Below are 12,280 nucleotides of genomic sequence, written 5' to 3'. Positions count from 1 at the left end.
CTGCCCAGCCACCCCGGGACAGAGGGTAACCCCAGGGGCTCCAAGCTCAAGAAGGCAAGCCTCCTTTTCATTTGCTTGGCCTCTTTCCCTGCCATCTTTCTCATGGTCTTTATCTCTCAATTTCTCCACTGCTCCTCCTCTCTCCCCCCTTCCTCCCTCTGAGAGTGGGGCTCAGGTTACAGCCTGAGCTACTGCACATTATTATGATCATTGTCATTATTATTGTTGTTGTGATTAAATATTTATCTGCAAGGGTAGAGGAGAGAACACCAGCTCTTCCTCATTCTCACTGCTAATTTGGGCTAATTTCCCCTGGGGTTCCTTCCCTTGCCCCAGCCTCCCGCTCAAAGCCAGCAGCAACCTCCCTCCCCTCAACTTAAAAGGCCACAGGGAGAAAAGCTAGAAGCTGAGTCAGGGATTGGCTGGGGGGCTGACTCCCAGGTTTCCCTCCTGATGGGCTTGTCAAATGAAGACCAGCAAGCCACGTGCCCATCCTATGCCTCAGTTTCCCTAGCCATTTAGAAGAAGGGCTTGCGTTTGGATTGGGAGGTTTTCCTAGAGATGTGATCCCTGCATCCAGGCCAAACAGGGGTCTCAGAGCCACCTGTCCCCTACTTGTAATTCCCACCGCAAAGGCCCTGACTGTTCCAGATCTGGGGAAAGGAGAGGGAAGAGGGTACCACCCCAGAGTCCAGCCTCAACTCCTGGGTTTCTCTGGCAAGCGCCTTCTGAACCCTCACCTCACCTCTGACCCCTTATCAAATGTTCCCTCACCCATTAGCTCCTCAGAGGCCAAGAACACAGCTACTAATTCCCCGGCACCCCATTCTTCAGGGGAACCGGAAGCCCGGAGGCATCCCATAACCCTGCCAAAGTCACAGAGCAAGTCAAGAGGGGGCAGGACTTGGGGAGAGACCTGGGGCAGCCTGCAGGAAAGCTTCCTAATCCCACTGTCCCCCATGAAGCCAGGAGCCAGTGAGCTAGCAGTGGGGGGTGGGGGGATCAGTGCTTGGGGGAAGGCTGAGAGTTAAGAGCTGTTATGATGCTGGAAGGGGGCAGCTACCCCTGGATGGAACTGTCATCTCCACCTCCACCTCCCTGTGCCTGAGTTTATCAGATCGCTTTCCCCGGGGACCACAGGGACCACGGGGAGTGAGGGGCTATGGGGGACTCAGGGCACCGCAATTCAGACAGGAGCAACTGGAGAAGCCTCGGACAACTCCCACAGTCCTGTACCCACCCTGCCATCCTCTGGAAAGGCCTTGGTTCCCAAATCTCTAAGACAGAGGGGTTGGAGGAGGAGGCAGTCTGGGGGCCATACTGCCCCTGCAGGGCATTTTCAGTTGTGACAGGGATGGGAAGGAGTCCCCTCTGGGCCTGCACCATGAAGCGTTGTCTTGTCCAAAGGCTGGAAGGCCTGGGGAGCAATGACAACGTACTGCGCCGTGCAGGGCACCATACTAAGCGCGTGGCTTACATTGTCGGGTGGCGCTCCCACCCCCAGGAGCCGGCTGGCATTCCCACCCCTCCCGCACAGACGAGGAAGCCGATGCTCCGACGCTCACACAACGACCTCCGCCCCAGGCACACAGCGCCGTGCAGGCCCCCCGCGCCCCCCCGCGCCCGCCCAGGGGTCCTCCCGAACACCCTGCAGGTCCAGGCTTGGTCGGCCTGGATGAAAAACGGAGAGATGGTTGGCATCACGACAGGCTGGGTGCCGAGGCCGGAGCAGGGCCGACGCAGGCCGGGAGACCGACGAACAGCAGCTTCCGACAGTCGGGCCCTGCTCAGGCTTCCAGATTCTTCGTGAGGGCTCGCCACTGGCTTCTCCTGCAAGCCTGACCCCTCTAGGCCGAGGAACGTGCACACAGGGGCACGTGTACGCACACACACACCGCACACACACAAACGGACCACACACCACACGGACAATATGCACACGCATCACACACATACACATACCACATCCCACACACCATATACCCGACAGCTACGCACTGCACACACACACACCACACGGACGACACACCACACACACACGAACCACATACACACCACACACCATACAGAAACATACACACACCGCGCACACCATATGCACACACACACACCCCACCTACCACACACACACGCGCGCGCGCGCACAATCGGGAGAGGCAGAGGCAACATGGAGGAAGGAGGTCTCGGTGAGAAGAAAAGCAAATCCTTGCAGGATTGGAATCAAGACCTCAAGGCCCCGGCCTGCCCCAAGCTGGTCAGACTGCTCGCGGGCTTCCCTCCGCCAGGACTGGGCCCCCCCCCCCGCCCCGAGCCTACAGTGGGTCCCACTCCATCCCTCAGCCCTGCCAGGTCTGCCTTTACTGAACATCTCCAAAGAGCTAGGCAAACCACTGCCTCTTTTAGCCTCCCCTCCTTCCTTTGATCCTGTAACAGGAACAAGGGAAAAGTAAAAATACTCTAAGTGAAAGGAGCCACCAGGAACAGAGCCTGGGGGTGGGGCAGCAAGGGGAGGCAAGGCCATCCTTCCAGACCCCACAGGGCTGCCTCCACCTTAGGGAAGGGGGACCAGATAGGGGGAGGCTCCAAGTCCTCAGACCACCCCCCCCAAATCTAAAATAGCCAGGGAAGCTCACACCTCAGACGTTTGGGGGTTGGTGGAGGGGGACATATCCCTCCCCAGATGAAATCACCAGGAAGGCCGCATGTCTAAACCAGTGTGCCCACCCACTCCCAGGGGGCCTCTTATTCTATCCTTCCCTCTCCTTCCCCACCTCTCTCCTCAACCCTGTATTCTCCTCCCTTCTACCCCCTGCCAGATCCTTGGCTCCAGACAGGCGGGAGGGATGAGCAGAGGGAAGAGCACATGGTCATCTCCACACACAACAGTATTTTTCAAAACATCCTCTTCAATGAAAGGGGATGTGAGGAGAGCCGGGGGGGGGGGGGGTTGGCAGTCTACCCTCCCCCCCAGCCCAGGCACCCCACTATCTGAGGGCCTCTCTGATATCTGCAGGCCTGCAGGGAGAAACTCCCCCAACCTGCCTCAGTGACCCCTTCCAAGTCCTAACGAGCTGGATCCCATGCTTCCTCACGTCTAACCTAAATCCTTCCCTCCACAACCAGGGAGCGAGCCAGGAAGAACCACAAACCAAGGAACAACAACCAGATCCATAGAGAGCCACTGTGATTTACTAACCTCTGATTTACTTTTCACTAAGCTGCTTTTTATTCTCCCAAAGCTAAGGAAAGAGAATTCTCCCAAACCCCAAAGTCAAGGACAGAGTCAGAGGGAATGACCCTGCACTCTGCTCCCGGGGATGGGGACTGCACCCAGAGCTGCTCTCAAGCTCTGGGCTCTTCCACCTGCCGTGCCCCCAGCACACCCCCCAACCTCTGCCTTCCTTAAGCCAGGCCTCCTCCCTCCCCTCAGCTTTTCCACTCGCCCTCCAGCACTTGAGTCCTCTCTCTTAACTTTTGCCCCTGCAGGCGGCCCAGTCCAGATGCTCAGAAGAGCTAGGCATCGTGGATGGATGAGTGGAGCCTGTTTTGAATCTCCTGAGTTGTTTAGATGCCTCATTGCCCACATCTCACACTTCCCTAGAAGGGGCTGGCAGCTTGGCTCCCCAATGGGAAAAGTGAGGGAGAACCTCCTCCTATCCCCCTTGGGACCCCACACTGGCCCAGCAGAGGTGTGCTTTGCTGGAGAGTCTCCTCCCAAATGGACAGGGCCTAGACCCAGGGAGGTAACAGGAAGCTGCCCCCCCACCTTGCTGCACAGCAACAAGGCCCATAGTTCGATCTCCACCCGTGTGACTCCCAGTCCATGGGGAAAGGGGGGATGGCCAATTAGCTCCCTCAAATCCCAGCAGCCCAACCCTCTCTCCACAGGGACCACAACTTGGGGGATCGTGTCAGACTCTGCTTGCTATCTCTGCATCCCAGCCTGGCAAGTGCCTGGCACCCCCCACCAGGGGTTGTGGAAGTGAATGAATGATGTGATGTGAGTGAAGGATTCTGGGCTCTTCCCACCCTCTCTCCCAGGTGATCAATGTCAACATTAATAGAGAAGAAGCCCTGCTCCCAGACACTCCCCGGGCCAGCCAAGCCATGTTTGAAGAGCCAGGAGGAAGGCACAGTGGAGGTCTGGGCTCCGTGCCCCCTTCCCTTCCCAGCCCCAAGCAGCTCCAGCTCACCAGCCTGTATAAGGAACCCTCCCAAGTGCCTAAACCGCGTATCTCATTTCCCAAGCCATCCCCTCCCTGCTCTACTGGAACAGCAAGGGCCTGACTCAGAAGTGACTGGTTCTGTGCTGGGCCTGTGGTGGGCACCGCAATGTATGGGGAAGGAAAGAAGAAACGGCTGGAGGACAGGAGGGATGAGGAAGTCATTCCTCAGCTTAATGCCCATAGAAACTAAAGAGAAAACTTCAAATCCATCGCTGTGCTTCCCCCACTCTATGATTCCCTCCAGGCTCCTCCCTGTGACTCCCACCCTTCAGGTAGCAACTGACACCCTTCCTCCTCCAAGAAGCCTGCCTTGATTATTCCAGTTCTTTTTCCCTCCTTCTCGCACATTCGCGCCTCTCTCTCTGTTGTTATTTGGCAATGATGAGCCTGGAAGATTTTAAGGGCCTGCGTGGGCCACCCTCATCTCTGTATCCCCTGTGCCTAGCCCAAGGCTCGGAACACAGGAAATTCTCAATAAGCAACAAGACACAGGCAGGTCCTTGCCCAGAGCCAGCAGGCAGCCACAGGTGATGCCCAGGGCAGGGTCTGCAGCAGCATCCTGTGTCGGCAGAGGAGGACTCGGACCTGGCACCGCATTCTTACAACCCCCCGTGTGGTCAGGCATAGAATACAATCCCTTCTGCCACGACCATCGTTACTGACCGTGTCATTCGAATATGTGCTGAGCACCTACTGTGTGCAGGCTCTGTTCTGGGCACTGGGAAACTGCTACGAGTGACGGACACCAGCACCTGCCCTGTGGGGCCAGCCTAGGGGGTGGCACAGGACAGGCAATAAATAAACCTGCACAAAGATGTGCAGCACTTCGGGGAATCCAGGGGTTAGGAAGAAATCTAAGGCAGGTGAGGAGAGAGGTCAAGACCCTGCGGCTTTTTCAGAAAAAGATAATCAAGGAAGGCTTCTCTGAGGAGGTGGCATAGGAGCAGCAACTAAAAACAGAAAAGGTGTGAGCCATTCTGGGAGAGAAGTGTCCCAGGTAGAGGGAAGCAAGTGCAAAGTCCCTGAGCTCGTGCTTAGCATTCATTGTTCAAGGACCTGGAGAGCAGCGGGAAGGGGGAGAGGTGGGAGAGGAGGTCAGAGAGGGCATCAAGTACAAGATCTAACAAGACCTCTGTGGCTGGAGAAATGGGAGCCCACTGAAGGGCCTGGAGCACCGTGACAGGCAAGGATTCATGACAAACTCCAAGAGCTGCCACCTGCTAAGGCCACAGCAGCTCACAGCCCTGGAGGGCAAAGCAAGCCCATCTCATCAGCCCTGGGCCCCCCCGCCCCCGCCAACCAGTTCAGCCCACGAAAGGCCCAACCCTGACCTTCCCCCTCCCCCAGAGCCAGAGCCCAAATCTCTTCCACCTGCCAGCCCCCACTTGCAGCCCCCACTTCCATGCAGGCCCCCAGGCCTCTCCTTCCTGCCCCAACTCGCCCTGCCCCCACCTACCTCCCCGCTCCCCAGTCTTCTGGCACAATCCAAGTGGGCAAGTGTCTTTGTTTGCAGCTGGTGCCATTGTGGGCTTCCCGGCTAATGTGCTTGCTTCCTCTCTCCTCCTTCTTCCTGTCCCCCCCCCTTAAATAAGACCGCGCCCCGCCCCCCCCCCCCCCCCAGCACTGCCCTGCCAGGCCAGGGCCCAGACTGGCTTAGCAAGTCAAAGAGCAAACTCACTGTCTGGCACGGCCACGAACATGACCACGCTGGTGGGTGACACTCCCCTCCCTAGTAGGCCACACTGAAGCCAGGCAGGGAGAAGGGGCGGCGACACCTGAGAAGTAATCACTCACTAGAAACCTAAGAATCCGGGTCAAGTCCCCAATCTTGATTTCTAAAGATCTAAAATCACTGGTAAAGGTGTGAGCCACAGCAATGACAGTGTTTTTACTAGAAGTCAGAGCCCCCACCAGAAAACAAGTGCGGGGGACTAGTTCCTGTCCCCCTGAGGGTAGGGGACAGAGCAGGACCCAGACTGGGACCAGCAGCTGACCGAGCTCTCCTGGGACTCCCCGGGCCACAGCCAGTACTTTTTCCAGAACAAGGAGGCTTCACTAGACACCACAGCCAGCTAGTCAGCACGGCTCAGCCCAAAATGGCATGGGCTGGCATTACGGGCTGGCATTACCCAATTACCGCAGATAATATCGACCTTAATTGAACGGGGTCCAGATAATGTCATTACGCACTGCGTTCCCCAATTTATTTAATATACGTGTGTACACATATCTTTATGCCTCACTGCTGCCGCGAGATTACTAAACGGTGAGGTTAATAATAAAACATTTCGACGGGAATCATCAGCTTTAATTTAAGGGGTGATTTTTACTATCCTTGTGGTGCTCGTTTTTCCAAGGAGCCAAGAGAAACAACGGACAGGCTGGAAGAGGCCCTCTCAGGCCCGCAGGCTAGGAGGCGGGCTGGGCAGGGCTGTGGGGTAGTCTTGTCCTTTCCAAGCAAGTTCTGCTGATACGCCTCCTTCTCAGGAGCAGGCTTGGGCAGGGAAAGAGAGGTGGGGGGAGCAGAGGCTGAAGCCCCCCCCCCCCCCAGCTTGACTCCAGGACTGGCGGGGAGAAGGAAGCTTGCCTGGCATGTAGAGCTGCGGCCCTGGAGTTGGGCTGGGAGGCAGCAGGGGGACACTGGGAGAGAGGCAGGGCGAGGGGACAGAGGGAGGCCAGAGACGGTAGACAGGCAGGAAAGGAACGAGTTCCCAGGAGCCGGGAAAAGGTGGCCTGCCCTACTGCAAGGGCCAAAGGCAGTGAAATCTCTCAATTAATTTCTGATAGTCCCCTGCTAACTAGGGCAGAGTTGACATGAAAACAAGCCCTCCTTGCTCTTTCCAGGAGCAGACACCAGGCTCGATGGGAGCCACACAAAGCTAGCGTCCTTGGCTCCAGGCCAGGCGGCCCCCCATGGGAAGCCCCTGGGTCTCCTCCCTCAGGTCGGCCCAGCCAGCCGGCAGCTCTCTGGCAGCCCCCACGAGCAGGGCCCGAGCCCCGATGCAGCCCCACCGCCCCCCCCCCCCCCACACCTTCTCCGGGCCGCAAAAGGCAGCTTCCACTCTGCAGAAGTAAGATAACCTTCCGTCCCGCAGCCGGCGGGGCCCAGCTGCCCAGGCTGCCAGTGGGGCCTGCCCACTGCCAAGTTGGGTTCTCGGCCGAGCAGAGGATGACAGCAGGGTGGACAGATGTCTTGGGGTGGGTGGTAATTAGGGGCTGCCGGCTCCGCACTTGTCTAGGGAAGAGGATGTGTCTGTTGGCTGTAATTATCAAGCGCAGAAACCCGCGGGTCCCGGCCCCCCCCCCCCGATCTTTTCCTGCCAGCAGCGCCCCCCACAGCAGGGTGGGTTTGGGTGGGGCCAAGCATCCTGGAAGCTGGGCTGGGGACCCCTCAGAGCGTTCCTGGCCTGGGCCCACCCCCCACGCTTCCTGCTAGCACGCTGCTCACTCTCGCTCACTCTCTCACTGGTGCCCTCACCTACCTCAGGCGGCCTGTCTGCCGCTCCTCCCGGGGACGTCACGCCTCCAACAGAATGAAGCCGCCCAGACGCAGGGTGGGGGAGGAGGGATGAGGGAGGAAGACAGGAGCGGCCTACGCTAGGCCACTGAGGCCGAGAAAGCAGCTCAACTCCTGACATGCTCCCGCCTCCCCTCCTCCCCCTCTGCCTGCTCAGGACCCCTTCTCTGTGCCTGCTGCCTGCCTCCCTCCATCCCATACATCTCTCTCCTGAGACCCCCTGCCAGTAGAGCATTCTTTGGGGTTCAGCATTGCCATCTCCCTCTCTGGGCCTCTCTTAAATGCAGATGTCCCAGGGAGGGGTAGCCCTTGCAGTAACCAGGACCTCAGGGGGATCTAACTTTTTGGTATTTTTGTCTCAGAGATTGAGGGTGGTGACAGGTGGGGGAAAGTTTATGGCTAATAGACAGAAGTTGGAGGAAGGTGAAGACAGAGGTCACCTAATTCATAAGTGGGCAGGCATGCCCATCCAAGGCTAAGCAAAGGCTCAGGGGCACCAACCCCAAAGGCCCCCCACCCCATGCCAAGAACAGGACTCTGACTAACGCCTAAAGAGGCCCACCAAGTGGTCCCCTGCGGGGACCAGGGGAAGGGACAAGGGCTCTGACCCCCACTCTCCACTGTAGACACGTTCTCTTCAGGGGCCCTCACTACTGGCCCCCAGAGCCTGCCCAAGAGAGGTGACCACACCTGGAGCCTCCAGACACCTCTGTGGGAATTCTGTCTGCCACCTCAGGAGAGGTCACCAGGAAAGGCTCCCTGCCGTTCCTCACCTCTTGGTTGAAGTTCTCCCACCACCCAGGCACTGGCCTGGAGGAGCTCATGCAGACCCAGAGCCTGAGGCCCCGCATGCCCTGTGGATCTCAGGGAGGAATGTGGGGCAGACCCAGCGCTCACCCTGGGGGAGTGGGAAGATGGGAATTAGAACATTCTTAATTTCCACCATGAGCTGGCCCCGGGATGTGAGGCTGAGCAGCAGGCTGTGGGAAGGGGATGTCCAGTATGAAGACTTGGAGCACCGGCGCCTTGCCTGCCCTGGGCCCCCACTCTCACCCCAGAATGGAGAACTATGATGGGAACACACACACATACACACATACACAGGACTCCCTCCCCCATCACCGAGAGCTTTCCGACAGACGACAGAGGGTCAGACAGACTAACCACCGCTCCAACAAACACGTGGATTCGGGCACCCCACTCGGCAAGCCCAGCTCAGTCCCGCAAAGCAGCTCTCCCCGCACCCAGGGGCAGGCATGGTGACGAGAGGGGTAAGGAAACAAGGAGCCTCCTCCAAAAAGGACCTTAAGTCTGAAGGAGGGGGTGTCACTCGTGGCCTGGGGGCAGGGGGCGCTCGTACGTTGGGCCTCAGGACTCCCGCCGCTGCTACCGCCGCCCCATTTCAGCACAAACAGCCTCAGACCGCCCCGGTGCGGGGGCGCCGCTCTCCGTCCGGGCCTCCACCTCGCAGCCCCGCCCCCGCGCGGGGAGGGGGCAGTGCCAGTTCCTGGGCGCCGGGGAAGCCCGACCTCGGAGGGGACCCCCCAACACACACACACACACACACGCACATACACACACACACGGCCTGGCCACCCTCCCGGCGGCCCCGGTAGAGGCTCGGGTTCACCAGGGTCCCGGAGAGGGTCGGTGCCGAGTATCCGAGGAGCACCTTAGCCTGATGTCCCGGGGCCGCGGGGAGACCCCAGACCCTGGAGCGCCATCCCAACCCGCCGCGGCCCCGAGCGAGCGGCTGCCGGGCTCGGCCGGTGGCGAAGGTGGCGCTGGGGCGGCCGGGGGAGCGGGACGCGGTGCAAGGGAAAGGAGCCGAGCGCGCGAGGCTGGCGCTGCCAGCCCTCCCGCCGGGAGCCGGCGGGGAAGGGGTGCAAATAACGCCCCGCGCCCCCGCCTGCCCTGCCCCTCCGCAGAGGGGGCGCGCTAACGCCGCCGCCCCCACCTGAGAGCTGGCCCGACCCCCCATCCGGCAGAACCCGAAATACCCCCCCTACACAGAGACACTTTCCCCCAGGCCCGCAAAAAAAAAAAAAAAAAAAAGCGGCTGCCCCGTTGCCTCCCTCGGGGGCATTCGGAGAGCCTGCCCCAGCCCCGAAGGGAGACCCTCCAGCCTCGATCCCGCGCCCTCCAGCCCCGAGAGCTCGGGTCCGCCGGCCCTCCTCCGGGCAGCCCTGAGCGCGGGAGCTCGTCAAAGGCCACCTCCCCGAGCCCCGATGTCCCCGCCGCAGTCCGCGCCCCAGAGGCCGGAGGGCACGGTCCCCTCCGCCGGTTCCCCACGGGCCACAACTCACCGCGCGCCGGCGAGGTCTGAGCCGCGGCGAGGGGTCGGTTGCGCTCCCGCCTGCCCCGGGGGCGCAGAGAGGCGGCGGCGGCGGAGGCTGGCTCCTCGCGCTGCCCAGAGCCCGGGCCGCGGCGGACGGCGCTGACGCTGCGGACCGAGCCGGGCGCGGAGCCGCCCGGAGTCCCGGACGCAGCGGGGATGAGCTGGCGGCTGCCCGGCCGGAGCTGCCTCCAAGCGCGCGGCGTTCTGCTGCCTCTCCGGCGAGAGCGAGCCAGCGAGCTAGGGAGCGGCGGCCAGCCCTGCTCCGGCCCCGCGGAGCCCGGCGTCCGAGCCGAAGGGAGCGGGGTCCAGCCGGGGACTCCGGGCGGGGAAGGGAGTGGAGCGGGAGCCGACCGGCGAGCGCACCCGGCTGAGATGCGGGCGTCCGGCGGCGCCGCGGCGGCGGCAGCAGCAGCAGCAGGAAAAAATGAGAGCGAGCGAGAGAGCGCGCTGGCGAGCGAGCGAGAGACAGGGGGAGCGAGGAAGACGCGGAGAGGGGAGGCTGCGGGAGGGGGCGGGAGCGCCCGGGAGCACGAGGGGGCGAGGGGACGGCAGCCGCTCAGCCCCCGCGCCCACTGCCGCTGCCGCACTCGGGGAAGGCGCGAGCCCAGCCCGGCAAGTTTGCGCGGCGAGTGCGGGCCGAGCGCGCCGCGCTTCCGCCGGCCTTTTAAAGAGAGAGAACCTGGGCGCCCACCCCCCGACCCCGCACCTCCACTGCGGGAAGGCCCGGGCTCGCAAAGCGCCCCTCCACCCCGCCACACCCGCCCCGCAGTGTTTCCCCCTCCCACCACGCCCCACCGGCGCCCTCTCCTGGAAGCCCCCTTCCTTGCCCCCTCCCCCCCACACTGCGGGTGTCAGCTCAGCCACCCGAGGATGTGTCGGGGGCCCCCCCGACTCCAAAGGTCGAGGGTCAGGGAACACAGCCTCCGACACACACCCTGAGAAGTACAGCAAAGCGCGGCGATGCAAAGGGGTTGCGTTCCTCCCCACCCCTGTGCGTCACTAGAACCCCCACCCGCAGGGCCTCTTCTCACACATCCGCATGCACGTGGCGTATGCCCCATGTGGCATGTTCATTTGCACGCCCCACCACTCCCGGTGCGAGCCTAGCACGAAGGGGGGAAACTGAGGCCCCGTGAGACAATTCCATTTGCCCCTAGTCTCACAGCTTGTCTGGAGGGCCCCTTTCCGCTGAGCCCCCCTCCTCCCCGGAACCCCACTAGGCTAGGGGAACCCCCAGCCCATGGTCCACAGCCTGCTGGTCTCCCTCCAGCACTGGTTTGCAAAGTGTAACAGGTGGCCTGGCGGGTAGGCCAACACAAGCCGGGAAAGAATCCCTCAGTCAGGGAGAAGCTGGAGCCCCAGCAATCCTCCTGGGGGGGGGGGGGCGGGGCCTGTGAAAAATCCCAGGAGAGGACTGGCCTTAGAGGCAGGCAGGGGAAAAAGAGAGGGAGGGAGCCATGCAGCCCTCTTAGGATTGCAAGAGCATCTCGTCCCAGACTGCAGAAGCGGCTTCAATTAGAGCTGTGACGTGTGACTGTCCTTGTCCCAGGGAGGGTGCTCAGCACAGTGCCAGGGAGCTGGGGGGAAGAGTGGCTGGCAGTGGCCTCCCTCCCCATCAGCACCCCAGTCCTGGCTGATCTGTCCCAGGGAGGGTGCTCAGCACAGTGCCAGGGAGCTGGGGGGAGAGTGGCTGGCAGTGGCCTCCCTCCCCATCAGCACCCCAGTCCTCTTGGCTGATCTGCAGGGTGTCACTCCCGTGCTCAAATGTGCCTGGGCCTGGGGGGGACTCAGCCCCCCCTTACAGCCCAACCCCTAATTTCCACAGATAGCACCCTTATAGGTCACGGGAATGTCTGGGGAGTCTGAGGATAGCAGGAATGACCCTCCCCCTACTGGCCTGCCCTTCCTCCCTCCCTGCCCCTCATCCAACACCCCTACTCCTTCCCGAAGACCATCTCAGGCATCCCCTCCTCCAGAATTCCAGACTATGCCAAGCTAGAACTGCAACTTGTTCACCATGGTTCACCCAGTGCCTGGCACCCTGCCTGGCCCATAGTGTGAGCTCAATGAATGTTCGGTGAAAGAATAAATGTTGGCAAAGCATGAACTCTCTTTGCTGACACATGTAATGGCCCCAAATACATGTCTCATTTATCCAGACAGACCGAAGTCTCTGATGGAAGGACCTAGAACATGCAT

At 61.0% G+C, this 12,280-nt stretch overlaps 1 protein-coding gene across 3 annotated transcripts in view; it reads right to left on the bottom strand.

Annotated features, from left to right (window-relative positions):
- GRM4 (glutamate metabotropic receptor 4) overlaps window positions 1-10,408 on the bottom strand; it is a 117,931-nt gene extending 107,523 nt beyond the window's left edge. For 2 of the 3 annotated variants that reach the window (XM_036115776.2, XM_036115775.2), the window contains exon 1: window positions 10,050-10,408. The gene's annotated coding sequence lies outside the window, so the exon portion shown is untranslated. The remainder of the gene's footprint in view (window positions 1-10,049) is intronic. The other variant, XM_036115773.2, reaches the window with a different exon arrangement.
- Window positions 10,409-12,280: the final 1,872 nt, after the last annotated feature.

Source organism: Halichoerus grypus, chromosome 9, assembly GCF_964656455.1.
Source record: "Halichoerus grypus chromosome 9, mHalGry1.hap1.1, whole genome shotgun sequence".
In the NCBI taxonomy this organism is placed as follows: domain Eukaryota; kingdom Metazoa; phylum Chordata; class Mammalia; order Carnivora; family Phocidae; genus Halichoerus; species Halichoerus grypus.
Note: the sequence above shows the minus strand (reverse complement) of the source record. Positions and strands in the feature narration are given on the sequence as shown.